We start from the raw sequence: 25,968 nt of genomic DNA, 5'->3' as shown, positions 1-25,968 counted from the left end.
CTTTCTTACAAGTCTGTGGATCTGAAGTCCAGAGGCCATATGGCAGCCTTGCTCTATGAAACTCTCAGGAACTCAGGATCTTCTAGCTCACTGCTCCTCTGTCCCTGGTAGTCAGCCCTGATCCTTTTGGTCTAAGTTGGCTTGAGTCTGGGATGCCTTTGGGATAAGCCCTTGAGAGCTTTACTTCATCCAATAGCTAGTGGACCAGTCTTGAGAAAACAGCTCATTTGCCAGGATGCGTTTTTGTCTGTGTTTGTTTTGTCAACAGAGAGGATAGTCAGCTTCTCTCTTTAAAATTTTGCTTCTGACTCTTACCTGTGTACTTTGCCTATTGAAAAACAGCCCCTTGTTTTAATTGCAAATGTGGTGAAAGCCCTAAGGTTTGTTTGTTTGTTTGTTTTGGAGTGGGGTACATGTCCTTCTTTTCCTCTGAACTTAAAGTGAATCATCTAACTGTGGTTCAAATTACTGAGGTTTTCATTTCAGGAAATATTCACTCAGTGCCTTCTAAGGTTCAAGAACTATGCCTGAAGATATGGGAATTGATGATGAACAAGATAGAGTTGATGCATTCTCACAGTAGAAATGAGGTAAGCCTACAGATAACTCAAATACAAAGCAAAGTGTGAATATAAAAGCCACACAATGTTGTGTAAAACTAAAGGAGAGGTTAACTTTTACTAGATGAGTCACAGACGGCTTCATGGAGTCAGTGTCTTTAGATCTGGGTGGAACTGGTCACCATCCCCATCCCTGCCAGCCTCCTCGTGGATAGTACAGCCATCTCCCATTTTAGAGGCTGAAAGTATTGGATGCTTTTATTTCTTGCCTTCTTTGAGGCTGAGAATGAGCATGGATAATTCTTTTTAATTAGCACCTTTGCAGAGGTCTGGTAAATGCATGCTGCCAAAGCTTTTCCTTCCTTTCTAAAAGGTAGATGAGAAGAACTCCTCTCTTCTTTTTTGATGTAGGAAGGGATGGCTGGAGCAGTGGCAACTGTCTTGCAGCTATAAGGAAACAAGCCTCAAATCAATGGCCAACATGTTAAAGATAGTAAAGTAGAATAATGAAAAGCACACAGCTCTTTCTATCCCAGAACTTCTTGCTATGTAAGGTAATACATGTCTGTAATATTTAAAGCACAATTGGTTGAGTATTCTGTTACAGGAAGCTCTAAGCATCTTAACTGAGAGAGTCGGATTTCCCTGGACAGTTGGGGTTATGGTAGGTGGTGGGGTAGAGTGAAGTAGTGTTGGAGAGAGAATATCCCAGTCAACAGGAACAGTGTGAACAGAAGTATGGAAAGGAAAAACTCAGGTTATATTGGGGAAATCGCAAGTAGTTTGGTTTGGTTGGAAAAGAGAGGATGTTAAGTATGGGATATAACTGATAAGACAATCTGGGACAAGATCATGGAAGACTTTGTAGCCATATTTCAGAGTTTAGAACTTATTCAATAAGAAACAATGAGCAGCTGAAGGTTTTTGATTAGGGAGTAGAGAGAACTATAATCAAAGCCATGCTTTTTGGAGAGAAGAATATCATATGTATACACACATACATATACACTTTCTCATGGTTATACTTCTCTTTTGAATTTTCTCTGTCCTGTCATCAAGAACATATGACTTAAAAAGCAAAAAGAGGGACAGACTTTTATGCATTTTATACCACTGCTGGTTAACTTTATGTGACTGCTTAACAATTTTTATTGCATAAGGCAGTTTCTCTTTAATTAACTGACTCTCACTGAAGCATCTTTAAAATGAAAAGATGTGATTTTATGGAGTTTACAGATGAGAAGAGAGATGCTTATTTTCTTTTCATATGCAATTATTTTGTGGTTTTACCAAGAGTTGAAGCAGTTTTATCAACATTAGTTCCCTCACCCTCAGACCACTATTGCCCTTCAAGTTTTTCTTCTGAAATGAATTTATTTTTAAAGGATTGAAGATGACACATTAACGTATTTAAACTTAAGTACGAAATATGTAATTGGTTTATATAAGTGAACCAAATAAATCTGACTTCATGATTTGGCAGTAAAATGTTATTTCAAAGCTCTAAATTATTATTTAGATAATGTGTTCTTTAGGAAACAGGCATATTATTCATTAGGAGTTTTAGTTTATTTCAGAAAGTGAAGGCAGATTATGTCAGAGTAAACGGAGTGATTGCTTTTCTTTAGTAAAAACTGAGCAAAGCTTATCGTGTTTTGGACTTCCAGAAAGATGATCAGAATCCAGTAGAAATTGCTCTTGTTCTGAACAAAGCTTTTTAGAATTTTGCTGGATGATTTACAGCATAATTCTGTTTTCAATGAATTCTGAAAATACTGCATATAAGGCACAAAGTATTTGATAAATGAGGGCAAAATAATAAATGTGGCCCATTCAAAACTATTGTATTAGGCAAAACCAGCTGTTACTGTTATATTTGTCACCAAGGATTGTTATTTTATTCTATAACATAATTGTCTCATACATTGTTTGGGACCATGGCACCAAGCCTCCAATTGTATGAGAGGATTTCTAGAAAAAAAAAATTAAAGTCACATTAAAAGTCTGTTATAGTATTGAATTGATTAAAAGTTTAAAATTTAGAATTAAAAATTTTTTTTGACCTAACTTTAATAATTAGTTCTGAAAATTAAAAGACCCATCTTTCCTATGTAAGAAAGATGTGCAGATGTGTCTTAGATCAATGCATCTCAAATCACAGTGAACATATAAGTCACCTAGAGGGCAGTTTCTCCCTCTGAAGGTTTGGGGTGGAGCCTGAGGTTCTGCATTTCTAACAACCTCAGTGCCTAGGCTGATGGTGCACTGGCTACATTTTGAATCACTTGGTTTTAGAGGAACAGAAGAAAGAATTGCTCCCATTGCCAAACCAGAAAAATGTATTCTGCAAATTGATAGATCAATTTAATCACATGTAAATTGGTCATGAAGTGCTGTGATCAGAAAAGGCCATCATTCAATACTCAACTGTTTGCAACTGCAATAATGCATGACAGTTTAACTTGGTCACATTTTCTAAAATGTTTTCCTTTTGCATCCTGACGTTTTGCCATGACGAGTTTAAACTAGTCTAGGATGCAGACATCAAATATAATAAGTTCACGTTCTGGATTTGCATGTGGAAGGAAACTTGGAATGCGTCTTTTCCAAGTCTTTGAACATATTTAAGTGAAGTCATTTTCATTAATTACTCTTAGCAAGTAATTAAGGCTCTGTTTGGAGCTACACACGAATGCACATCTTTCAGATGCTGGATTTTGCTTGATACCATTTTGCAGACATTCAGACTAGTTACTGGTCTTTCATAGACACTTGTAAAACAGGAAAGGAAGGAATTTAAGCAGAACTAATCCTGTAACTAATAACAGGTGAGTTATAGAGAGGTGTTTTGTTTGTTTTTTTTTAAATATTGAACTCTAGGCATTTAAGAGAAAATTTCTCTTTCTGCAAAGCTGATTTTTCCCCCTACCTCTTGAGTAAAATCATCTTACACCAGTAAAGGTTAAGGGAAGTAAATATTTATCCCTCTAGTTGCAAACAGAGCATTTTAACAAGTAAGAGGGAGACTCCTCTGGCCCACAATGCTGGCTCCAGATAGATGGTGCCAGGCGCAAAGGCGTGGGTGGAGGGCTTACCCTGTAGGACTCCTCCTGCTAAACCCAGCCCTCCAGGCAGCTCCTGAGGACAGAGGGCCAGATGCAAATGAGGTGTTTTTTTTTTTTTCTTTTCTTTTTTTTTTTGAGAACTGGCAGTTTTCTTTGTCTTATCTGTGGATGTCAGCAAAGTAGTCAGTCATTCAATGTTTTTCTGTCCAAGTTATTTGTCATATTTTGCATTCTTCAAAGATCAAGTGTGGGATCAGTGATGAGCACCACAAATCTTTTTGTCTTTTTTTTTGTTTGTTTAAATCTTTTTAGGGCCACACAATTGGCATATGGACATTCCTAGGGGTCGAATCGGAGCTATAGCTGCCAGCCTACAACATAGTTCACGACAACTCCAGATGCTTAACCTACTGAGTGAGGCCAGGGATGGAACATGTATCCTCATGGATATTAGTCCAGTTTATTACCACTGAGCCACAACGGGAACTCCTGCACCACAAACCTTAACTGAAATGATACTTTACTATAAGCTAGAAGAATGCCAGACTCAGTTACTGGCCTAAAGAGATTTTTGATTCACTTGAAACACTCAAAATGTTACTGTTTCCTCATTAGCATGTAGATCTCAGTTTCTATGGTAGGAGAAATCCCCTAATTACAAAACAAAAGTAATTAGAAATAAACTTCCAAGACAGAAAGAACAGAAATGCCATTATACAGTAAGCCACACACCTTGAGATAGTATGACCTGAAATATTTGGTATCTGATACACCCTTGCCTGCCCATTAAATAATAGAGCGTCTACTAATACTTTAGTGCACAGCATATTGTGCACTAAAATGTATATTTTACTCTAAAGTGGAAGGGGGAGTGGAGTTTGGAGTTCCTGTCGTGGCACAGCAGAAACCAACCCAACTAGCATCCATGAGGATGCAGGTTCCATCCCTGGCCTCACTCAGTGGGTTACGGATCTGGCATTGCCGTGAGCTGTGGTGTAGGTCGCAGATGTGGCTTGGATCTGGTGTTGCTGTGGCTCTGGTGTAGGCTGGTGGCTACAGCTCTAATTAGACCCCTAGCCTGGGAAACTCCATGTGCCACAGGTGTGGCCCTAAAAGGACAAAATAGACAAATAAATAAATAAAGTGGAAGGGGGAGAATACAAAACGGTATACATTTTGTGTAATTGATATAATTGCTATAAACAAAAAAGCATAGAAAAATATCTAAAATGCTGTCTTGTGGCTCAGTGGGTTAAGAACTTGACACAGTGTCTGCGAGAATGCAGGTTTGATCCCTGGCCTCACTCAGTAGGTCAAGGATCCGGTGTTGCTGCAAGCGCCGATGGAGGTCCCAGATCTTGCTCGGATCTGGCAGATGTGGCTGTGGTACAGGCTGGCAGCTGCAGATCAGATTCAATCCTTATCCTGGGAAACTCCATATGCTGTGGGTGCAGCCCTAAAAAGACAAAAAAAAAAAAAAAAAAAAAAAAAAAAAGAAGACACTGGTCCTAACTAAGCTTCCTAACAGGCATTTTCAGCCTGCCAGAGGGGGAATGGCTGGATTGCCCCCGTGCAGCTGGCTAAAGATATTTTTATTTCTTAAAAATATTTCCCTTTATAAAATTGCCTCTGGATAAAAGCATAAAACTTCAACCACTAATTAATATGCATAAAACAGTGATAATTAAGACAGCATCAAAACCTCCTCAAAGAAGCCAAAGTAAACAAAAGGCAATTAGAGATAACAGAATTGTGAGTACATTTTGTCACAGGTATTTTGCTCCTTTTATTACCAAGATATGGGGTTTTGCCCTAGATTTGTAAGTAGCCTTTGGCAGGACAGAGCTCTCCACAAGAGAGAGCAGATCTGATTTGGCCACATTTTGGTGTGGCATACCGTTAAAGAAGTTCCAGGTAACACTAGGAGAATCAGCCTGCTGAAAGCTGATGAGTGTATGTGTGAAAGGGTTCTTGTGCACCTGAGCATGTCTCCACCTTTTTTTTGGTTGTTGTTGTTGTTTTGCATTTTAGGGCGACACCCACAGCCTACGGAGGTTCCCAGGCTAGGGGTTGAATTGGAGCTACAGCTGCCGGCCTACACCACAGCCACAGCAACTCAGGATCTAAGCCACATATGTGAACTACACCACAGCTCACGGCAATGCTGGATCCTTAACCCACTGAGCAAGGCCAGGGATTGAACCCGCAACCTCACAGTTCCTAGTCTGATTCATTTCTGCTGCGCCATGATGGGAATTCCATGCATGTCTCCACCTTTAGCACTCCTGCTCTAACACACTGGGCAGCGCTGGTGTGGTGACATTTCCTGCCTGGATGGTGCCCTCTTGGGCTTCCAGACCCTATCGACACTTCTCTTTTTCTTGGATGACTTCTCAGGGGTCACTTAAAAAGAATCGGAACATTATGGGACTGTTTTAACATTAACAAATTCAAGGTGGTATTTTCTTATGAAAGCAAGCAAAAGTGAATCTTTTCATTTTCTCTAGCTGTCAGTTACAGGGTGAGGTGGAAGAGAGTAACACAAATCAGCTTAATGGAAAAACGTCTGTGTTATTTTTTAGAGCAGCTTTTCAGTTATAAGATACCAAGTACAAATTTCTCTGTGTGTGTCTATATGAGTGTGTGCGTATATATCTGTATCTATATATGTATATATTTACTGCAAATGCTTAAGATGACTACATAAAAGGCAGCAGGAGACTTACTACATTTGTGAATTCCTCTATATCCTTGATCTATCATGATTATTAACTTATAAAGAGAGAAACATCTGGCAGGCTGGAAAATAGTCCTTTCTGAGGACTAGTTTTATGTAGAGTGAAACTTTACTGAAATAATTTATTTATTTTTGCTACAACTGCCAGGGACTGAACCCCGGCCACATAGCAACCCAGGCCATAACAGTGACAATGCTGGATCCTTAACTGCTAGGCCACCAGGGAACTCCTAGAGTGAAATTTTATATGGTGTATTTTTTTCTCTACATCCCAGTGTTTTTGCAAAATAATAAAATAAATACAAATTGAATGCAGCTTCTTTTTTTCCTAGGAAGAATGATTGTTGTGCATTTTTGTCTTACTGCTTGGCATGGGGAAAAATTGTATCTCCTGGGGATAAATCATTAATAACAATGGTAAATGTCTACATTTAGTAAAAGGGGTTCATTTACATGGCACGAAAATCCTCATTTGGATGAAGCTTTTACTTAAGGTGGTTGTTTCTGAATAATTGATTTCTTCCCTAGTGTTTAAGTAGCTCTTCATTTTGTACCCTCCTAACACTTTCAAAAGTGACTTGAACTCACTGTGACAATTACTGTTTATAATATATATCATTAAGAAAAAGGTGCATATTTCAGAAAAACAAAACTGAGCTAGGCTGTTTTGGAGGCTCAAACACTTAAATATATTTTAGGAAAAATTTTTTTTTTTTTTCCTAGCTGGAAGCCATAGCAATGTACATGACATACAAATTTTAAAAATTCTTTTGTCTAACTATATTCAATAAATACCAATATACATTTTCAAGAAACCGATATTTAAAAATAATGATTGTATATCATTTGCCCCTATATTTAAGAGTATATTTGTTTCCCCTTTTCTAAAATTAATCTAATTTATGTATTTCCTTTTAAAATAACTCTTTTGGAAAATGGCCAAAATTGAAATATTTGTTCACATAAAATGTGTACTGGGTACATGAAATCAGTGGGTAGCTTATTTGTTTTACTTATTCCACACCAATTATTCATAGTACTTATGCATCTAACGGCATTTTTCTGGACCATCATAACATTTTACGATGTGTGGAAGAGGTTAAAAAAATATATATAATTCCATAGATGATATAAACTTGCAAATAATGCATGGTTACATTTTTTTCTTGGCAATGGCAAATGGATATTGGCTTAACTGTTCTGTCTGAAGCTTTCATGAAGCGTATAAGAAACATTTGATCATGTCTAAAGAAAATGCATTTTCTTATCAAACCCACACAATTAACAAAGCAGAAGACAGTGTTTCCACATCTCCCACCTACCAGTTCATCTGGACAGATTCTCCTACGTTTATTTTCATCTGGATGACAAAGAGCATGTATTTCAGTGTGAATTTTGGAAAGGGATAAGATCTCAGAAACTGTGTGCTGACTTCCACTACTGCAGCATTCAATTTACATTCTGAGATAGGATTTGATGCTGTATTGCAAAGTCTAGGGTGGTGTGAACAGGGAATCAAATTTGGGAAGGCTGTCACACTGTGAGATTAGGAACTGGGACGGTGGAATCAAAGACTAGGTTCAAATCTTGGTCTCTTCTCACTTCCTATTTGGATGAACTTAAGCAAATAGCTGTCTTCTTTTCTCATTTATAGAGTAACTCTTAGAGAGTTATTTACCTCAAAGTGTCAAGGTAGTCAAGTGAAATATTTAAAATATAAAATGAAATAGTAAAAAATAGAATGTAAAATGCTTGGCATACTGAAGTGGAAAATAACTGGTATCTGTTGCTGTATTAGTTTCCTCCCCTGACAATCCGATAATTTAGATCATACACCTACATTTCATCTGAGAAAATTATGCCGTTTTTAAAGTTATAATTGAAAATTTAAGAGTATTAATACCTATATAACACATGCATTACATCATATAATAACAGTTTCCTTGTGCTCAGTTAAACTTATTCCATGGTATGATACCATGGTAGAACTATATCATGGTTCTCATTTTTCAGTTAGGAAACCAAAACAATAAAAATTAACCAATTGAATTGCCCAGTTACAGAATCCACAGCAAAGTGGGAAGTTCAATATGTATATTAAAATTCCAAAGATATAGAACTTGCATTTGAATAGGAGAAAGTGAATTTATAAAGTGGTTGTATATAATTGATTCTATAAAGAAGATACTCAATACATTGATTTAGAAACACAGTTTTCCTTTGCAGTTGACTGCATGCTAATAGTAGAAAAGTTTTTCACATACTTTAATGGCATTTGAATTTATTTCTGGAATACTGGCAGAAAGAAAAAACCTTTACTTTTGAGTGATGGAAGAGTCTTTCAAAATATCATGGCAAAGGAACAAAATCTTTTTTCATGGCACGTAATGCCAAGTTAATGCTTAGCTTAGCTTTGGATACACATTTGGTGTTTCTTGAGGACCTTGACACTGCTGTAATCATTATTCACATTCTTTAAAAAAATTTTAAAAATTATAGTTGATTTATAATGTTGTGCCATTTTCTGCTGTACAGCAAAGTGAATCAGTCATGCATCTATATGCATTCTTTTTCTCATGTTAGCTTCCATCATGTTCTATCCTAAGATACTGGACATAGTTCCCTGTGTTGTACAGTAGGACCTCATTGCTTATCCATTCTAAATGTAACAGTTTGCATCTACTAACCCCCAAATCCCAGTCCATCCTACTCCTGCCCCTCTTTCCCTGGCAATCATAAGTCTGTTCTCTATGTCTGTGAGTATCAAGCATATTCTCATACAGACATCACATTTTTTCTCTTTTGTATGAAATTTTATTCTCTGGCGTTCCCCTCATGGCTCAGTGGTTAACGAATCTAATTAGGAACCAAGAGGTTGCGGTTCAATCCCTGGCCTTACCCAGTGGTTAAGGATCCAGCGTTGCCGTGAGCTGTGGTGTAGGTAGCAGATGCGGCTTGGATCCCATGTTGCTGTGGCTGGAGTATAGCCGGTGGCTACAGCTCCAATTAGACCCCTAGCCTGGGAATCTCCATATGCTGCAGGAGCAGCCCTAGAAAAGGCAAGAAGACCAAAAAAAAAAAAAAAAAAAAAAAAAAAAGAAAAGTAAGAGATTATATTCTCTAGCCATATATAAATTACCATTTTGCTATTCACAATTTTATTAATATACAATTTCTCACTTTTGATTTCACCAGGATGCACATTTATTTTCCATTTTATTACAATGTCTTGCAAGATTAAGTATTCTTACTGTTAATAAGTATCTGACAGATTAAAACAATCAATATATGGCCCAATTCCCTAGCCTATTATTCAAAGATCTTTTCATCTGATTAACCAACCAACATCTGTGGATCCATAAGAAGAATTTCTCTAATTTTATTCCATCTTCATTTGAGATAGAGGGAGGAATGGTGCTGATCTTATCATTTTTAAGAGTTTAGTGATTTTATCATGAGAGAATCATTAATCCAGCCAGTTTGATTAGTCTGTTTATCCCACAACTCTGTATCTCCTTATATTTACAGCTGCCATTTCAGAAGTCCAAGAAGTAGGAAGATCTCACAAAAGATAAACTTTTACATTATTTAAACAGCATAGTATTCACAAAATAAATATGTGTTCTAGTTCAACAAGCAGGCACTTCTTTGCCCTCTCTGGGTCCCCAGAGAACGGCAACTCATTAAACCCAGATGCATTTGGACATCAGACCCCCATCTCTAAGAAGGAGGGGGGTCATCACGAGGAAGAACTTGGAACTGCAGGGTACAATTCCCCTCCCACTGGAAATCTGCTTTAATGAACATATTCTTGCCTCATAGGGCAATCCTCACACTCTCACATTGCTCTCAGAAAGAACACCTGGGATTTTTCAGCATTGCCACGTGCAGAGAACAGTTCAAAAGAGGCCTGCTGAGACCTCCAAGATGGATTGCTAGATTCTGAGAGTCACCTCTGAGACCCAAAGTGCTGTGCTCTGCAACTTCTGTTTGCATCATTAGGTTGAGGAATTTCAGCAAAGCTCACCACAGTTACTTGTAGCCAATCTGAGCAGATATAAAGGCAAGTGTTCTCTCTTTCAAAGCCAGAAACATACAAAGGGCAAATAAAACCCAGGGTTAGATAAACCTCTCACAACTACCCTCCTCGACAAAATACTCATCAGCCAAAGCTTTTCAGTATAAATATGGTGTTCCACTAAAAATGAGAAAAATATTTCCCCACTTGATGCAGTTTTGAATGTTTCCCTTGGCATGCAAGTTTAGTTAGTAAAGAATAATTAGATCTGGGGTATTGAGCATAGAGATTTCACACTGGGTCTGCATGACAGGGAGCTAGGTCAGGCTCTGGAAGGTTCCATGGGTTGGCTGGTATTCTAGAGAATATGAAAAGACTATTACCTGAACCCACCTGCACTCTACAGAATCCATAGAACAAACGTTATCATGCAAAGGCTGTGCAGTATCAGAGTGAACTCCAGTACCCATATCCTGTGTATCCCCCATATTTTTTTTTTTACCAGCCCTGTGGTGTGTGGAAGCTTCTGGATAAGGGATCAAACCCACACTACAATGGTGACCAGAGCCACAGCCCTAACAGTGCTGGATCCTTAACCCACTGAACCATCAAGGAACTCCTAACTCATGTTTCATGATTGAAGAGACATATTAATGTTTTGGTTTATGTACCCGTAACAAAGTGAGAGGTGGAACCTGGGAATGATCGGGAACAGGAAAAGGGTGATACAGTATAATGGCCTAATAGAGATGATTTGATGATCATTCAAGGTTGCTGCTTATTGAAAGGAGAACCATATGCATTGTTCTTTAACTTTATGCTTCAAATGATTCAGAGGCTGAAACATTTGGGTAATACAGGTACTCTGGCAAGCAAGAAAAAAGGAAACATGAGAGAAAGAAGAGAATAAGCAATAGAGAATAGGAAAGGAGGAGCAGAGAAAGGAGAGACATAGAAATGGTGATTTTGGTGTGGTGGAGTGCCTGTTCCAGAGCCAAAGGATGCATAAAGGAAAATGTCTGAATAAATTAAGCCATCACCTCTCAATTACTTAAGACAGAGAGAAAGGGAGAACACACTGAAGGAAATGAAGATAAAAATGAAAAAAAAGCCATTTTCAGCTAGTGGTTTCAATTTGTCCTAACAACCTAAGCACATTTTTCAAAGCTTAAAGTGTTGATGTCAGGTTCACAGAATTACAATCTTTAATGCCTCACATTCATGTCCAGATGATAAATGATGACCTATATTTTCAACAACCCTTTAGCCAAGGTGCTCAAATCACTTTAGCAATATTTGCCCTCACACGCTTCAAGAGTACCAAGCATTATTACGACCTTTGGTTTGTAGAAAGGAGAAAATTGAGACTTAAATGAAGAAGTGAAATCAGCTGTTGTTCAAGCTTACATTGTGAATGCTGGGGCTAAATTAACATACAGATCAACTCACAGGTTCTGCTCACACATATTATCTTACAGCCCTCTTTCTACCCAAAGTTACTGGTTTCCAGACCCGGCAAAGCTATAATTTTAGAAACTTCTAAAGACTATATGAATTCTTTTAGACCAAGTGTGACTCACAATACAAACACATGAGCAATTGTTTGGTTCTTGTAAGTTTCAAGACAGTGCAGGTTAGGTCAGAAATTTAATTACCTTAAAGCCAGACTGTCTAAATAAAAACTGAAAGTGTTTTTTTTTTTTTTTTTTAAAGAAATTAGCTAATGGGGGAGTAGGGTACACACCCAGGAACAGGTTTCTGACCTCTTTCAGAAGAGAATATTTTCTTAAAGTTTGAAAGGGCACAGGAGCAGGAGTTTGATTGGCCCTCAGTTCCCTGAGGAACTGGCAGGATACTGGAGTCTAGAAGTCACTGGGATGCTGCAGCCAGCCAACATTGGCCTGTGAGAGCCAGTTGTTAACTTTTTAAGAAGTTTTTAGGGCCGCAGCCGCAGCACATGGAAGTTCCCAGGCTAGGAGTCTAATCAGAGCTACAGCTTCTAGCCTACACCACAGCTCATAGCAATGCCAGATCTTTAACCCACAGAGCCAGGCCAAAGATTGAATTTACTATCTGGTCCATGATAGAGGTTGGCCCTTCCCTCACATAGACTTAGATTCCTGGTCGGGTTCGTTCCGCTGCGCCACAACGGGAACTCCCAATATTATAAGAATTTTATAAGCCACTTTTTTTTTTTATTATTTTTTTTTATTTTCCCACTGTACTGCAAGGGGGTCAGGTTATCCTTACATGTATACATTACAATTACAGTTTTTCCCCCACCCTTTCTTCTGTTGCAACATGAGTATCTAGACTTAGTTCTCAATGCTATTCAGCAGGATCTCCTTGTAAATCTATTCTAAGTTGTGTCTGATAAGCCCAAGCTCCCGATCCCTCCCACTCCCTCCCCCTCCCATCAGGCAGCCACAAGTCTCTTCTCCAAGTCCATGATTTTCTTTTCTGAGGAGATGTTCATTTGTGCTGGGTATTAGATTCCAGTGGGAATGTAAACTGGTACAGCCACTATGGAGAACAGTTTGGAGATACCTTAGAAATCTATACATAGAACTTCCATATGACCCTGCAATCCCACTCTTGGGCATCTATCCGGACAAAACTCTACTTAAAAGAGACACATGCACCCGCATGTTCATTGCAGCACTATTCACAATAGCCAGGACATGGAAATAATCCAAATGTCCATCGACAGATGATTGGATTCGGAAGAAGTGGTATATATACACAATGGAATACTACTCAGCCATAAAAAAGGATGACATAATGCCATTTGCAGCAACATGGATGGAACTAGAGAATCTCATACTGAGTGAAATGAGCCAGAAAGACAAAGACAAATATCATATGATATCACTTATAAGCCACTTTTAATTAAAAAAATTTTGGCTACACCTGCAGCATGTGGAAGTTCTTGAGCCAATGATTGAAACTGTGCCACAGCAGTCACCTGAGACGCTAAAAATGGCAACACTGAATCCTTAATCTACTGTGCCACAAGGGAACTCCTAAGCCAGTTTTTAATTAAAGCCACTAATAAAAATTAAATAAATGTAAAAACATTGTATTAAAAACAAAGGTAATAGTACTCAAAATTCATCACTTCCTAATTATTTTATTGTGTTTTACTATTATCTGTGCTGTTAAGGTTATTTATGTCTATTGTATCTGTATGTTGGGAATGCTGCAAATAGCATTCTATGCATCTCTTTCTAATTTCATTGTTTTTTTTGGGGGGGGTAGGGTGGGGCTATGCCTGATGCATGTGGAAGTTCCCGGGCCAGGGATCAAAGCTGCGCCACAATAGCAACCTGGGCTGCTGGAGTGACAACATGGATCCTTAACCCACCGTACCATAGGGGGACTCCTAATTTCACTTTCAATAACTTTGTGTTGGTAATCGGAAGTAGTCAATGGTGAGACTATTAACACAAGGGAAACTGGTAAGCAGCAGGGCTAACGATTTGTTATTTGCTGATTGTCTAGACAAGGGCTCAGAAAACTAGGGCCTGCCACCATGTGTTTTTATAAATAAAGTTTTATCGGAATATAGCATTACCTATTCACTTGTGTATTGTCTTTGACTACTTTCACACTATGATGGATGAGTTGAATAATTCTGAGAGAGACAGTGTGGCCTACAAAGCATAACATATTTACTATCTGGTCCATGATAGAGGTTGGCCTTTCCCTCACCTAGACTTAAAAAGTAATGAGGAGGAGTTCCTGTCATGGCTCAGTGGTTAACAAATTCGACTAGGAACCATGAGGTTGCGGGTTCGATCCCTGGCCTTGCTCAGTGGGTTAAGGATCTGGCGTTGCCCTGAGCTGTGGTATAGGTCGCAGACTCCACTTGGATCCCGAGTTGCTGTGGCTCTGGTGTAGGCGAGCAGCTATAGCTCTGATTCGACCCCTAGCCTAGGAACCTCCATATGCCATGGGAGTGGCCCAAGAGAATGGCAAAATGACAAAAAAAAAAAAAAAAAAGTAATGAGGGAAATGTTGATAATGCAAATTAAACTAAAATCATGTTGTATGTAGTAGGTACATTGTTAATAATACAAAAAAACTGAGGAAATATTCTTTGTATATTGGAAAACTATTATCTGATTGAGCAAAATAATCACTCACATTGTTGATGAATGAATGAAATTTAAACATAAGTATGCTGAACCTAAAAGAAATTTTAGTTTAATGAATATAATCTGTATGGGAGTGAGAAACAGTTAACCTAACACAATAAAACACTGAATTATTTTACCAGCAAAATAGGTTTATTTGGGATGAGTGGACAGTTGTATTTCAGGATGTACAACTATGGCAAACCACATGCAAGTCCAGCAAAGCAAAGGAGAAGAAACTCTTTAATAGAAGAGAAGGGGAAGTTGGGAGAGGCTCTTATGAAGAAAAAGTCCACTGAAGGAAATTAGGAGTTTGAAGTGTAGCAGCTTTTCACTGGCGACATTGTTGCCAGACAAGGAGAAAAATCTTTCTTCTTCTGATGGTAGTTAAAGTAGTGTCACTTCCTTCCAGACATGCAAAATCTATCTCCTTCTATTGGGATCTGTATTGGCGTAGGGTGGTATATGCATGATAGCTTCCCCTTCTGATCTCCCATTTCCATTTTAGTGAGATTTTCTTTTATTATTATTATTATTTTTTGGCCATGTCAATAGCATGTGGAAGTTCCTGAGCCAGGGATTGAACCAAAGTAGTGACAAGGCCAGGTTCTTAACCCACTGAGTCACCAGGGAACTCCTCCTTTATTAATTTTCACATTTCTCCCTTTTGATCAAGATTTTTCTCTGAAACTATTGCTGATCAAGAATCTGTTTGTCTGCTTGTTTTAACTAGCATTCAGTGGCTTTTTATCCCTTAATGCCGGAAAGGATCCTTCCTAGGTGTCATGTACCTCATCAGAGGGAAAGTGCACAGGTTAGAAATCTATTGTGGTCACATTTAAGTAATAAGTAAGGGTAGGAGGAAATTTTCTTCAACAACTCCCATCTAAAGTCTGTATCTATTCATCCCAGGGTCATGAGCTGGCTCAATATATGCAAATCACTCAGTGTGATACACCACATCATCAAAAGAAAATACAAAAACCATATGATCATCTCAATAGATGCAGAAAAAGCATTTGATAAAATTCAAAATCCACTCATGATAAGTCTTTTACAAAGTAGGTAAACAGGGCACATACCGTAACATAATAAAAGCTATTTATGACAAACCCATAGTTGATATAATACTCAATGACCAAAAACTGAAAGCCTTCTGTTTAAAATGTGGAACAAGACAAAGACACCCACTCTTACTGCCTCTATTCAACATAGAATGGGAAGTCCTAGCAATCAGACAGGAAAAAGAAATGAAAGGTATCTAAATTGGATTGAAAAAGGTAAAATTATCATTTTCTGCTGATGACATGATATTATATACAGAAAACCCTAAAGACTGCACATAAAAACTAATGAAGTCAGCAAGGTAATAGGATACAAGGTTAACAAACATACACAATCTGTTGTATTTCTTTACACTAACAATGAAATATTTGAAAGGGAATGTAAAAAAAAAAAATCAGATTAAAAAAACCTTAGGAATAAACCTGACCAAGGAGGTAAAAGACTTATATGCTGAGAACTATAAAACATGAATAAAGTAAGTTGAAGATGATGTAAAGAAATGGAAAGATACACCATGCTCTTAGATTGGAAAAATTAATGTTGTTAAAATGGCCATACTTTCCAAAGCAATCTACAGATATAATATGATCCCTACTGTATTACTCATGGCTTTTCACAGAACTAAAACAAATAATCCTAAAATTTATATGGAACCATAAAAGACCCATAATTGCCAAAACAATCCTGAGGAAAGAGAACAAAGAAGGAGGCATAACTCTCTCAGACTTCAGACAATACTACAAAGATACAGTAGTCAAAACAGCATGGTATTGGCACAGAAACAGATATCAGGATCAATGGAACAATAGAGAGCCCAGAATTAAACCCATACACCTGTGGTTAATTACTTGATAAATTATTCTTTGACAAAAGAGGCAAGAATATAAAATGGGAAAAGTCTCTTCAGCAAGGGTGCTGGCAAAACTGGACAGCTGTATGTAAAGCAATGAAACAGGAACATACCCTCACACCATGCACAAAAATAAACTCAAAAATGGGTTAAAAACTTAAACATAAGACATGATACCATAAAACTCCTAGAAGAGAACATGAGCAAAACATTCTCTGACATAAACCATATGAATGTTTTCTTTTTTCATTCTAAATGATTTTTATTTTGTCCATTATAGGTGGTTTACAGGGTTCTGTCAATTTTCTAACGTACAGCAAAGTTACCCAGTCACACATACGTATGTACATTCTTTCTCTCACATTATCTTCCATCATGCTCCATCACAAGTGACTAGATATAGTTCCCAGTGCTATGCAGCAGAATCTCATTGCTCATCCATTACACATGCAATAGTTTGCATCTATTAACTTCAGATACCCAGTCCATCCCACTCTCTCCCCCTCCCTCTTGGCAACCACGTGTCTGTTCTCCAAGCCCATGAGTTTCTTTTCTGTGAAAAGGTTTATTTGTGCTGTATATTAGATTCCAGATATAAATGATATCATATGGTATTTGTCTTTCTCTTTCTGACTTACTTCACTTAGTGTGAGAATCTCTAGTTCCATCCATGTTGATGCAAATTGTATTATTTTGTTCTTTTTTATGGCCGAGAACTATTCCATTGTGTATATGTACCACATCTTCTTAATCCATTCATCTTTCGATGGACATTTAGTTTATTTCCATTGGCTATTGTGAATAGTGCTGCAATGAACAGATGGGTGCATGTGTCTGTTTTAAGGACAGTTTTTTTCCAGATAAATGCCCAAGAGTGGGATTGCTGGGTCATATGGTAGTTCTATATTTAGTTTCCTGAGGGATCTCCATACTGTTTTCCATAGTGGTTGTACCAATTTACATTCCCATCAACATTGTAGGAGGGTTCCCTTTTCTCCATGCCGTCTCTAGCATTTGTTATTTATGGATTTATTAATGATGGCCATTCTGACAAGTGTGAGATGGTACCTCATAGTTGTTTTGATTTGCATTTCTCTAATAATCAGTGATGTTGAGCATTTTTTCATGTACTTGGTGGCCATCTATATATGTTCTTTGGAGAAATTTCTATTCAGGTCTTCCACCCATTTTTTAACTGGGTTGTTGGTATTTTTGCTGTTGAGTTGTATAAGTTATTTGTATATTTTAGAGATTAAACCCTTGTCAGTTGTATCAATTGAAACTATTTTGTCCCATTCCGTAGGTTGTCTTTGTGTTTTTTTTTTTTTTTTATGGTTTCCTTTGTTGTACAAAAGCTTGTCAGTTTGATTAGGTCGCATTGGTTTATTTTTGCTTTTATTTTTGTTGCCTTGGGAGACTGACCTAAGAAAACATTTGTAAGGTTGATGTCAGAGAATGTTTTGCCTATATTCTCTTCTAGGAGTTTGATGGTGTCTTGTCTTATGTTTAAGTGTTTAAGCCATTTTGAGTTTATTTTTGCGTATTGTGTGAGGGTGTGTTCCAGTTTCACTGATTTACATCAAATGTTATAAACAAATGGGACCTAATCAAACTTAGAAGATTTTGTACAGCAAGGGAAACCATCAATAAAACTAAAAGACAATCTACAGACTGGGAGAAAAATGTTTGAAAATGATGTGACTTGACAAGGGATTAATTTCCAAAATATACAAACAGCTCGTACTGCTCTATATCAAAACAAACAAACAACCCAATCAAAAAATGGTCACAAGGCCTAAATAGGCATTTCTTAAGAAAAGACATATGGATGGCCAATAGGCACATGAAAAAATGCTCAACATCCGCTGATTACCAGGGAAACACATATCAAAACTACAATGAGTTAACATCTCACACCGATCAGAATGGCCATCATTCAAAAGTATATAAATAAAAAATTCTGGAGACGGTGTGGTGAAAAGAGAACCCTCCTACACTGTTGGTGGGAATGTAAATTGGCACAACCCTTTGGGAGGGCAGTATGGAGGATCCTCAAAAAACTAAAAATAGAGTTGCCATATGACCCAGCAATGCCACTCCCAGGCATATATCTGAAGGAAAAGCTTAATTTGAAAAGACACACACATCCGTATGTTCACTGCAGTTACTGTTTACAATAGCTAAGACATGGAAGCAACCTCAATGTCCACTGACAGATGAATGGATAAAGATGTGGTATGTATGTATGTGTGTATATATGTATATATACATATATATATACACCACACACACTACTACTCAGCCATGAAAAAGAATGAAATAATGCCATTTGCAGCAACATAGATGGATCTAGAGATTATCATACTAAGTGAAGTCAAAGACAAATATCATATGCTATCACTTATATGTGGAATCTAAAAACAAATCACACAAATGTACTTATTTATGAAATAGAAACAGACTCACAGACATAGAGAACCAGACTTGTGGTTGCCAAGGGTGAGAGGGGGTGTTGGAGTGGAGGATTGGGAGTTTGGAATTAGCAGATGTAAACTATTATATGTGGGATGGATAAACAAGGTTCTACTGTACAGCACAGGGAACTATATTCAATATCCTAAGATAAACCATAATGGAAAAGAATGTGAAAAAGAATTTATATATACTTACAGTTTAATCACTTTGCCGCACAGTAGAAATTAACACGACATCGTAAATCAACTATAATTCAATAAAATAAATTAAAAAATATAGTCTGTATCTCAGAATAGAGAATACAGAAGAGATAACACTAGCAGCTGAAGGAATTAAACAAGTGCTTTGAGAAGGTGCAATGTAGGAATAAACATGAAGTAATTAAACAGTATCATTATCTCAAAAGAACTGTTGGGATCTAAACCTTTTCTCAGTGATATAGCCTGCAGGTTGCAAAGAAAGAAACTATGAGTTCAAATAAGAATCCAGAGGGCTGGTTAGCAGTACCTGATGGGGACCTTTCCATCGAGGTGTCTTTTCCAATAGATGGAATCTCTAGATTGCAAAGTGTCATGCTTAAGGTCTTCATTTCCTGAGAACACAATGTGAAAAGATTGCTCTACCAAAACATGTTTTTTTTCTCCTGAAATTGTCGAAAGCTTTATTTATAGAAGGGGCCCCAATGGAAGGAATCTGCTTAAAATTCTTAGCTCTTCTGGCAATCCTCATGGAGTTGAATGAAACACTTTATGATTTTTTTTTTTTGTCATTTATTTGTTTTCTTTTTTGGTCATCCCAGACATACAGAGTTCCCAGGCCAGGGATCAGATCCCAGATGTAATTGTGACCTATGCCACAAACGTCAGATCCTTAACTCAATGTGCCAGGGATCAAACCTGCGTCTCAGCACTCCAGAGACACCCCGATCCCATTCTGCCACAGCTGGAACTCCAAACATGGTTATCTTTAACAGAAGCAAATTAGGCCTTTTGCAATATTGATGTATGTCTTCCTTAATCAACAGTGGGTCAAAAGAGGCCGGAGCCAATTGCATTGGGTGCCCTGTGGCTGTCTCAAAGGGTGAGAGTTTATAAGTTCCAAAAGGAGTGGATCTTAGAGTTAGAAGGACCAACCGCAATGCTTGTGGCCATTCATAGAAGGTCTCTATGGATTTTGCCAATGCAGTTTCAATAGTGGAATTAGTAAATTTGGCAAACCCCAAGGGTTGAGGATGGTAAGCACAGCAAGTGTTTTATAAAACTGGCTGAAAGCACAGACTTATTGAAGTATCAGGCCAGTAAAATGGGTCCCTTAATTGCTCTTGAAATTTGAGAGGGGTTCCTCAGGTAGGGATAATCTTTTTTTAAACAAATTTTTAGCCACAGAAAAATCAGTAGCCTGTCTGCAAGGGAAAGCTTTCACCCACTGAGAAAACATACAGACCATGACTAAAAGCTATTTATGTCCATGAGATGAGGGCAGCTATGTGAAACCCACTTGCCATACCTTGAATGGCCCATAAGGCATTTCAAAATGTCCAGGAACAGTGCAAAAATGTTTTCCTGGATTGCATTTTGGACAGGTGGGACAAGCAAGGGAGGGACTCTTTGTGGCCTTATTAATATTTCCCCAACAATGCTGGTTCATGAATGCTCTCATTTTGTCAGTGGACCAATGGTTCAATGCATGTGCAATGGTAAGAAGTGGGAATTTTAGAATTTCCAGTAGGATAAGTTTTTTAACTTGAATTAGAGGTTTTTTTTTTGTTTTGTTTTGTTTTGTTTTGTTTTTCTTTTATTGCTTTATCAAACCAATTAGACCTCCAGTATTGTTTCTTTTCTGGGGCCAGATGTTGGGCATTTCTCATCAATTTTTCTAGATTGTTATTTTTGGGAAGCAACCCCATTAATGTTTGGCCATTAATTCCTTTGAAAGCAGCATTTTGGGCATAGATATCAGTAAGGTGGTTTCCTTTAACTTTGGGGTGTCAAGCTTGCAATGCCCAGGGATCTTAAAAGCCTTTCCAAGGCTTCTGGCAAGAGTATGGAATCAATGGATATTGGATATAAAAGCCATTTAACATTTCTTCCCTGTTAGAGGTGAGGAAACCTCATTGTTCCCACAGCGTTTCAAAGTCACGGACTGCTCCAAAGGCATACTGACTATTGGTATAAATGTTTGGAGTTTTGACCTTGGCTAAGGTATAAGCCTGAGTAAGAGTGTATACTTCAGCAAGTTGGGCCAAAGTAGCCTTAGAAAAAGGAGCTGCAATAGCTTATCCCGCTCTGTATTTACCATTTTCTTCCTTTAAATAAAAAGCAGTTCTAAACCATGAAAAATCTGCTTTGGTTAGAGGAGTCTCCTGTAAATGATTACAAGTCAAAAGGTGTTGGCTATAATATCCTATGGCTGGAAGACGGCTCCCACGTTTTGTGTGACTACTCCAAAGGCATTCCCTTCCTTCTCACATATGAAAGGAAAAAGGGAAGCTTAGAATGTGCAAAGGCAGGTGATCTTTCCTTAAGTCTTCAAAAGCTTCATCTTGCCCTCTCCAATTAAGGAGGCCAGGTTTGCTAGGTTTTAATAAAGCATATAGGGGCTGAGACATAAAGACAGAAGTCTGGGGGAATCCAGTTTCAACGGTAATCAGATACCCTGAGAAAACCTTGTAATAGGTGCCTAGTTTCAGATTTGTGGAAGTTCAGGATGCTGTAAAGTAGCTGGGTCCACAGGTAGCCCTTCTTCTGAGATCAGGTGTTCTCAGCGTTGAAGCTGAGTTTGAGCAGACAGCTATTTTCCTTTGGAGATGTTATGTGCCTTTAAGGTCAAGAGCTTTAGCAAGTGAATGCTGTCTTCCTCTGAGGAGGTTTGAGAAGGCGAGCACAGAAGCACATCATCTATATATTAGTACTAAATAGAACCCACAGAAAACTGTATATCATTGATCAGCTTGCAAATTTTGTGAAAAGTGAGAAGGATTTTCCGTCAAACCCTGAGGCATTACTGCATCATGTTGCCCTTCCCAGATGAAGGCAAAAAGCTATTAGCTTGTCTTACCCCTGGAATGCCAAAGAAGGCACTACAGAGGTCAATTACACTGAAAATCTGTCCCCAGCAGGAATGGATGTCAGTAGTGGTGGGAGGATGGGGTTAGGAGTAGCAGTGTGTGGAGGGATAACAGTGCTGTTTATTGCTCAGGGGTCCTGGACAAACCTCCATCCTTGGGTTTCTCACAGATAAAATGGGAGTATTGCAGGGTATAACTACAAATAATAATAAAGCGCTGGGCCTTGAACACTTCTATTATGGCCTTTATTCCTTGAAGGGCTTCTTTACTTATAGGGTATTGATTAATTCTGGGGAGAGATGTTGAGGGGATCTATTTGAATCTTTTATGGAAGGTGCACAGTGAACTTTTCCATCATTGGAGGTGGGATTCAACAGGGAAACATGATCAGTGTTTTCCAAAATCAGCTCCTCTACCGTTGGAGACAGAGCAAAAGATGTTGAAGGGTTATTTAATTCACCTGGTTGGCTAATTGGATGGCTAGTCAAATTCTAGGATTGTTTTCTCCTTTGGAAAGAAAGAAATGGCAGCATGATACTTTTCTAAGATGTCTCAGCCTAATAAATGTGTAGGGGAAGAGGAGCCAAGAAGAATGCATGTGTGCCTCTCAAAGAGCCTAAACACAAGGGAGCAGGTTCAGAGTCAGGAACCTCTTGAGTCTCATTGGAGACCCTACTATGTGAACTGCTTTAGTACATAGCAGTGGGGCTGAGCACCGAGGGTGGGGCTCTGGTATCAATGAGGACAGAGATTCATTCTCCCTCTGGGGGACTGTGTCCTCTGAGCTGATTGAGGAGAAGGACTGGGAAGAGACCCTCAGTTCCTCTGAGCTCAGTCATGGAGCATTAAGAGGACACTGGAAATAAAGCCTGGTTAGAAGGCTGAAGATGACTGAAACATTTACATTTGTAACATTTCCCACCTCACCCCCCCCCAAATCCTGGCCCTATGCAATAATAGCAGAAACTAGAAGGTTTTCTTTTTGTTTGGGGAATTTCATTTGTCGGAGTTGAAGATTAATCTTAGCAGTCATTTTTGGTGATTCATCTAGAGTTTGAGTGGGCCAATTTGCCAAATTAACTAAATCTGGAGTGGATACGGTTTCTGCTTCCATCCTGGTGCTGTCAGCTAAGAAAGTGGTCCTGATTAAACCCATTAACAAACATGGAGTTAAAGGCTACCCCTGTGGACTTAACAGCTGAAGGAAGATTGGATTTTCTTTAAAAATAATCTGAAGTCAATTACAATAGCCTTGGGCAGGTTTGTCAGATTTTTGTGTGCAAGCCTTAATTTCATTCCCATCAACAGGCTTTGGAAAGGCTACTGTAATAGCTTGGTGGAGGTTTTCAGCAAGTGCTGTAGCCTCTTGCCAAGTTAGGGGCTTGCTTTTCTAATCTCTTCCAGGGTGCTCCGATTGGGCTAGTTTCATCCAATGGTTGGCTTGACCCCCACCAACAAGCCTGTGCACTAACTGATAGGAATCTGAGAAACCAGGTTGGTAGATTTGAGAATAACTGTGAAGTTCTTCAGCAAACCAATGGGGGTCCTCAGTTACTTTAGATAACTCTTTAATTATACCTCACAATTTGGCTTTAGTCCAGGGGACCTAAGTAATTTTGGAGTTTATTTGGAGCCTCAGAAGATTTAACACTAAAAGGGCAGTTTCTGATAGGTTCCAAGGAGGAGGAAAATGGCACGAGAGGTGGGGCCTGAGACAAGAGCCCTGGAGACAAATGCCAGCCTTTGGAAGGCATTTCATCTTTAATAGTTTTGTTTGCCTTGATTAATTTAATTATCATATCCTGCAGAGAGGCAATTTTTAGACACCCCCCATAATGTTTGGAAATCTCAAAGTAAGTGTCCAATTAGGTTTGGATGATTTCAGAATAAAGGCTCAGGGCTTTATTATCATTTGTAGTTATACCCTGCAATATTCCCATTTTACCTGTGACAAACCCAAGGATGGAGCTTTGTCCAGGACCCCTGGGCAATAAACATGGCTGTCTAATGGATTTTAAGAAAGGTAAGTTTGGCGAGCTCAAATGTTTCCCCATGATGGCCATTGATGTTCTAAGTTACTTTTGGTTAAGTCATTTAACCAAATGAACTTGAGTGAGAACTATGGCTTTTAAACTAAAATTGTCTGGGGTTCATGAAGGTGGGGGTAGTGCCCTCAAAACATTTAGATAACTGGGATCCCATTTTCAGAGGTTTTTCCCTAGAGCAGAGAATAGTTCTTAAATAGCCTGTAGGCCAAATACCAGCACAGTTCCTTTAGAAACAGTCTGATCCCAAAAGAGTCAGGTCAAAGAGCTGACCAGTACAGTCCCAATAGGATCAGCCCCATCCCCAAAGGAGTTGGACAGAAGTTACAGCAGTTACAGTAGGAATAGCCTGATTTCAAAAGAGTCACACTGAAATGCCAAACCAGGACTCCCAGACAAAATAAGGCCTTAAGAAAGAGAGGACAAAGCCTTTAAACAGATCCTGCAAAAATCTGAAGATCTTCAAAATGCAAAACGAGCAGAGCTTGGATTGGGGAGTAAAACTTACCCTCAGATTTCAGGGTCAGCAAGAAAGCAGTGAGCTGGGTGGGCTCCTCAGTAGCAACACCTGCTTGCTCGCCAGCCTGGGACTTGCCACCATTCTTCCCTGGATCTCCATGGGACTTCCATGTCAGGTTAACTTAAAATGACGAAACAGCCAGTTATTTCTTACCAACAAAATGGGTTTTTCCAGGAGCAGCCAAAAATTGTACTTGGGGAGATACAACCATGGCGAACCACTTGCAACTCTGGTGAAGCAAAGGAAGGGAAACTCTTACAGAGAAGGGGAAGTTGGTCGAGGCTGTTATAAACGTAAAGCCCATTAGATGAAAGTGAAAATGCAAAGTATGGTGGATTTTCGTTGGCTGAATTGTCTCTCATTGGCTGAGCTGTTGCCAGGCAGGAGAAAAACTTTTCCCCCTCCTTCTGGTGGTAGTAAAGTAGAATTATTTACTGCCAGAGATGTGAAATGTGTCTCTTCCCACTGGGATCTGTACTAGCATGAGAGCTTCTTCCTCTGGTCTCCTGACTCCATTTTAGTAATGTTTCCCTTTAATTTTATTTATTTTTATTTTTTATTTATATTATTATTATTATTATTTTGCCTTTTTCTAGGGCTGCATCCACCGCATGTGGAGGTTCCCAGGCTAGGGGTCTAATCAGAGCTGTAGCTGCCAGCCTATGCCACAGCCACGTGGGATCCCAGCCATGTCTGTGACCTATACCACAGCTCATGGCAACACTGGATCCTTAACCCACTGAGCGGTGCCAGGAATCAAACCCAAGACTTCATGGTTCCTAGTTGGATTCGTTAACCACTGCACCACATGGGAACTCCATTAATTTTCTCATAGTTTAATAGCAGGTCACATGTCAGATTTAGTGATGAATTTTACTGGGTAGGAGTTAGTGGATCACCTCACACCCATTAGGATGGCTACTGTCAAAATACCAGGAAATAAATTTTGGTGAGGCTGTTGAGAAGCTGACATGCCTTTTGCATCGCTGGTGGGAATGTAAAATGGTACAGCCACTATGGAAAAAAGCATGATAGTTCCTCAAAAAATGTAAATAGAACTACCAGATGATTCAGAAACTCCACTTTGGGGTATATATACAGAAGAATTAAAAGCAGGATCACAAAGAGATATTTTCATACCCATGTTCATAGTAGCACTGTTCACAAGAGCCAAGAGGTAGAAGCAATCCTATTGTCCATCAATAGATGAATGGAAAAACAAATGTAACATATACATACAGTGGAATATCATTTAGCCTTAAAAAAGGAAAGAAATCTTGTCACATGCTACAGCATGGATGAATGTTAAGGCCACTATGCTAAGTGGAATAACCCAGTCACAAAATGACAAATCCTATGTGATTCCACTTATATGAAGTATCTAGAGTAGAAAAAATTCATAGAAACAAAAATAGAATAGTTATTGCCAG

The 25,968-nt window shown here is 38.6% G+C and overlaps 1 long non-coding RNA gene across 2 annotated transcripts in view; it reads right to left on the bottom strand.

The window, feature by feature from the left end:
* The window catches only part of LOC110260701, a 47,991-nt gene extending 22,931 nt beyond the window's left edge, over positions 1-25,060 (bottom strand). Inside the window, exons 1-3 of one of the 2 annotated variants that reach the window (XR_002344019.1) lie at positions 24,527-24,891; positions 19,414-19,498; positions 267-1,007 (exon numbers count right to left, since the gene is read on the bottom strand). This is a non-coding gene — a long non-coding RNA (uncharacterized LOC110260701). Of the gene's footprint in view, positions 1-266; positions 1,008-19,413; positions 19,499-24,526 lie in introns of those variants that run through there. The other variant, XR_002344017.1, reaches the window with a different exon arrangement.

The sequence above is a fragment of the Sus scrofa genome, chromosome 1 (genome assembly GCF_000003025.6).
Source record: "Sus scrofa isolate TJ Tabasco breed Duroc chromosome 1, Sscrofa11.1, whole genome shotgun sequence".
Taxonomy (NCBI): domain Eukaryota; kingdom Metazoa; phylum Chordata; class Mammalia; order Artiodactyla; family Suidae; genus Sus; species Sus scrofa.
This window is presented reverse-complemented; position numbering and strand designations above follow the sequence as displayed.